We start from the raw sequence: 5,661 nt of genomic DNA on the forward strand, positions 1-5,661 counted from the left end.
AGCCAATGACACTCGAAAAAGAACGCCATACTACCTACTAGTTATCGCGGCGGCTCAGTCAAGAATGTATCTAAAGCTAGACAGAAGCAAAGTCTAAACATGAGTGATATAATCTCGATATCGATAGTCATATTTAGTCATCCTGTGACATAGAGCAATAAACACAACTCGGTTGTTAAAAAAATGAACATATAATAATTCTACTATTTTTCTACTACAATGTTTTATGTCACGCAGAAGAATATTCAAAACTATCGCGAAAAGACTTGTGCTAGCACGTTACTAGTGGACAAAACAATAAAATAAGTTTCGGAATAAGATGTCAAGTAAACATCGATCTATGGATCTCCAGGGTGAGACAGCTTCGAAGTTGAGTGTCATACTTCCTGGCGGTGACATGGTCGCATGAAATTCATCTCAAATCAAAAAATTAGGTACAGTCACAGCAATATGATCTACCACAGCGGAGCGCGCAAAAAATCTGACAGGTCCTTCCGGCCCTAGAAATAGAGTCGTGTCAGATATTTTGTTCACGCTTATTGTTGTCAGATATTGGTGCTGTGACTGTACATGAAAAATTTTTATAGCAAAAAATGGAACCGACTTTTATAACAAAAAAAATTCAACTAGTGAAGTACTTTCTGGCGGACTTTTCAATTTCTTGTAAATCAGAAAAAATGTACGAATTTGTACGCTATAGTTAAAAAAAATGAACGTTCAAGTTCTAAAGCGCTTATACAAGGTGCCCATTGGGATTCCGACAGATTGGGATTCCGATTTTTTTACTTATAAAAAATTCGACTGCTTCATAGTAAAATAGATAGCGCCCGCCAGAAAGTATCTTTATACTACCGGTGTACTACTATTACGGGTAGTACTAATTATTAGTAGTGATTAGTAGTACTATTATTACGGGTAGTATATTTTTAAACTAGCGCACAAATTCGTAAATTCTTCGTACATTTTTGATGTGAGTTTGAATTCCATGTGACAATATGTCACCGCCAGGAAGTAAGACACCGAAAGTTGATTATGATATATACTTGTGTGGTACATACTATGAAATGAAATTTATATTTCTTCATAACTTAAACGTACCGGGCGATTTTTTGATTCACAAATCAGTCAATTTGTTTTATTTCAGATATTTAAAAAATGACACTTGGGCAAAGTTATCTCAAAGGTCAAAGTTGTACGGTTTTATAGTACTTATAATATGTACCCCTATTATCTCATCATCTGATATTACTGTAGTTTCATTCGACAAATAAAAACTTAAGATTGTTTTTTTGGAATCTTTTTGTATTTTTTATTTCAATTCCAAATTTTTACTTTTACGGTCATCCCGTAAAACTAAATTGAAAATACAAACTGAAATATAGATGCACAGAAAAAACAGAAAATAAGACCATCACTGGGAATCGAACCCAGGTCCTCGGTAATCCGTACCGCTTGCTATACCGCTACACCACTGATGGTCAAAAATAAAAACTAATACCTGTTGGTATTCTTGTTTTAGAAGCTCCACTAAAATTTCCACCCACGGAACGCTAAAGAAAGATGCCTACGAAGACTTTATTTCGTTGTGTACATCATATTTATTTAGAAAAACTTTATAAACAGCGTTAATAAATAATCAAACATAGTTAATCAGTCAGATATTACTTAATTTCTTGCATATCAACATTCAACGTTTTTCTTTTCTTCACCTTGAATATTGCAGACAGCACCTAGGCTACTTCAGCAATATTATGATTCCAGGCAAAGTTATATGCAGTTAGCTAGCATTGAATCTGAAGGAATTGTGTATTAATATACAGAAATAGTATTAGCAGACAGACTATAAAAGTGACCGATGCTTTTTAGTTACAGCATAAGGACGTAAATCAGACTATCAGTAGGTAAATCCCTAATGTACCTACATACTGTTGCACGCAACTCTGTCGGCGTAGAATTCGTTTATAGCTATTCCGCGGAATATTGCGATTAAAAAAAACTACCCTTGTTTTTCTACGGACTCAAACTATCTGTATCCCAAATTTCATCTAATCGGTTCAACGAATTAGACTGAAAAGGTAATAAAGAAATAAACAAACAGACTAACAAACTTTCGCATTTATAATATGAGTGGGATTATTGTCTTATTTAAGTCATCATCATCATCATCATCATCGGCCTATCTTAGCCCACTACTGGACATACACAAATGCACGCCACTGAGCACGACCTCGGCCACTCTCATCCAGTTACTGTCAGCTACCCAGTGAAGATCATCGCTCCACCTAGTCTGAGGGCGTCCCTCGCCACGCTAGGCTTTTACTCGTTTACCTTAGCAGTTATCGGTTCTTCGGCTGATATGGCCGCCCACTGCCACTTCAGTTTGCTTCTTTTTAAGTAATCCTATAGAAATAGACGGACGGACAGCGTAATATCAAATTATCTGAACTAAGTTTTGTGACAAAGTTTCTCCATGTCTTTCATTGAATAAAGTTAGAATTCGGCAGCGATGACATACGACCATCATCATCATCATCATCGTCATTAAGATCGGTTTGTGAACAATACTTATCTTTTTCAAAATATCCTGATATTGAATTAGATTTTTGCTATTCTTGCTTTCTGCCTGCATGTAAATTTACAGAGATTAGTGATATGGAGATAGAGTTGTAAAATTAAATATATAACATTGAATACCTGGGTATTAAAATAAACTGGCCAAGTGCGAGTCGGATTCGCGCACGAAGTGTTCCGTACCATTATCTATAACACATTAGACATTAGAAAAAAAAACTTAAATATTTGTTTTTTTCTGGTTTGAGTATTTGTTGTTATAGCGGCCACAGTAATACATAATCTGTAAAAATTTCAAGTGTCTAACTATTACGACTCAAGAGATAGAGCCCTGTGACAGACGACGGACAGAAGACAGACAGACAGCGGAGTCTCAGAAATAGGGTCCGTTGGCACTTTTTAGGTACGGAACCTAAAAACTAAATAATAGTTACGAACCAGTAGAATTTTATGTAGTACCTACATAATAAATCCCATTTTTTCCTTATCTTAAATTTCAGCTTTTAGGATGAAAGGTTTGGTGTGTGCGTTGGTAAACAATAATTAAAAAAAATAGGAAATGATGTATGTTCACTTCGAAACAGACAGACAGACAGACGGACAGACAGATGGACAGATCAACAGACGGACGACGGATGAGACGGATGTCACTCCTAACAGACAAATCTAACGATACCCTTCTGATCTCTTTATCTCCTAACATGAGCTATTTCCCAAGACTCTGCTTCTAATTATCAATAAAATACTTATAAATTTTAAAGTCGTAGTAAAATTTTCGACTAAAGTACAGTTGGTACAACTTTATTCACCATCACATCATCATCATCTCAGCCGTAGGACGTCCACTGTTGGACATAGCCTCCCACACAGACCTCCAGTTGCTTCAACTGGCAGCGGCCTGCATCCACCGCGAACCTGCGGCTTTAACCAGGTCATCCGTCCATCTGTTGGTGGAAGTCCTACGCTGCGCTTGCCGATCCGCGGCCTCCACTCGAGAACTTTTCGGCCCCCAACGGCCATCCGCTCTCCTTGCTATATGGCCCGCCCATTGCCACTTCAACGAGCTGATTCGCTTGGCTATGTCGGTGACCCTTGTTCTTCTACGTATCTCCTCATTTCTGATTCGGTCCCGTAGAGAAACCCCAAGCATAGCTCTCTCCATAGCTCGCTGAGCAACTCTGAGCCTATTTATAAGGCCTAAAGTAAAGCACCACGTCTCGGATCCATATGTCATCACTGGACTAATGATGTAGTGTTCACTTCGAAACACAGACGGACAGACAGACGGACAGACAGATGGACAGACAGATGGACGGATCGACAGACGGACGGACGGATGGGCCGACGGAAAGATACACAGACAGACTCACATACGCATAAAATTAACAACCTGTGTCACTCCTAACAAAGACTTATTTTCTTGTCTTGTTGTTGTTTGTTGTCTTACTTGTTAAGATGCATCAAGGCCTTGTTGCATAGCGTGCGAAAGAAATGACCATACATACGCTCCAAAACCATAACCCCTGCCGTTTCTCACACTTATAAATAAAATAAAAAATCTTGAATCACTTCATAATAGAGTACATACAGTACATACTCGTACATATGCAGACAGACGGTGGGAAGCGACTTACTTCTATGGAGTGAAAATGTTCACGACGCTACTAAGAGTTAGGAAATTGGTATGTTTTGTAGTAGGTGTGCTGCAGACCACAAGTTTGGTACACGATAAGCCATAATTTGGCCACCAGTAGGAATGAAATTTTTACAGCCCTGCCTCTGGTGCTTGTACACAAATATTAATGTTTCTGACAAAAATGATAAAATAAACATACCCGTGTATCCAATATCCAATACATAAATAGTTTAAGAGTTGCACTCTTGCTATTTCCTCTCGTCCGCCAACTTTTTGACTTCTTGATTTGTGTTTCAAACCATAATTATTCAAACATAATTGCTTTTGAATATCAATCTCATTGACTTGACGTTGTGACAAAATGTATTATAATGACGTTTAAATTTTACTTATCTAGCCAGTTATAATAATATAAAAAGGTACGAAAACTACTTCGATTGTGAAACTTTTTATTCACCGAGCCTAGATTTAGCGGCCGTAAAAATGCCGTGATATGTAGGAATTTATTTGAGCCTCACTGTAAACTTGATATTAATACATACACATGCAATGTATGTTGAATGTAGACCTTATTTTTTAACTAATTAGTTTAGTGATTACACTAGCACCTTTTATTGTGAGAATAAATATGCTTTATATAAATTAGTGGCGCTACTGTCTACGTAAGAATAAATAACTAATATCTGTTCAGAATTTGTAAGTTGAATTTAAACCACTTGTCTAGATCGAAGCACCGCATTATAATGTATGTAAAGTATGCAATGTTATAATTTTTGCCGAGGACTGGGTCTGTTACTTAAATATTATTATTTTAAATGACAATTTTTAAAAGTAACTTACCTATTTTCGTCTTACTTACAGTTTGTGTCCTTGCATTAATCAGAAATAATAGTTTAGGCGTTTCAACTTCCGAAAATAACAGATTTAAAAACAAAAAAAAGTAAATACTAGACTCAGAAACTTGAACTTGATCTCTCAGTGATTTCATGCTTTCTTCATTTAGTTGTCGTATTATCTGAGCCAAAGGTGATGGTCACGTGACCACACGAAATAGTCGATACCTATTTACAATAGTTTGATTTTGTGACATTGACTCACGCACCCATATAAAATGTCACTACATGTTCGCTGCGAACACTGTCAGTTGTACTCATACATGGTAAAATGCATCAAATTTACTGCATCACGCTGCACTTTTGATGCAATAAAGTTCTTTTTTTTGGATTTTGCTTTGAAGAGCATATCCATAAATTACTATTCTCAAAAAATCCTCTAAGAAAACATGTCCGTGAAGCTATGCGGGTGTCCGTAGGTTTGTATGGAAGAGCAACCCCTTAAGTAGGTAACTGCAAAGTGACCGTGTACCTACTTAGAAAAGAGTTAAGTTTAATGCTTTTATTCGCATTTTTTTTAAATAACCAAGTATAGTGCGATATGGTAGCCGAAATCTGATC

At 36.8% G+C, this 5,661-nt stretch overlaps 1 pseudogene; it reads left to right on the forward strand.

Moving 5' to 3' along the window:
- The window catches only part of LOC141427736 (uncharacterized), a 16,770-nt pseudogene that overhangs the window by 8,826 nt on the left and 2,283 nt on the right, over positions 1–5,661 (forward strand).

Source organism: Choristoneura fumiferana, chromosome 5 (genome assembly GCF_025370935.1).
Source record: "Choristoneura fumiferana chromosome 5, NRCan_CFum_1, whole genome shotgun sequence".
NCBI lineage: Eukaryota > Metazoa > Arthropoda > Insecta > Lepidoptera > Tortricidae > Choristoneura > Choristoneura fumiferana.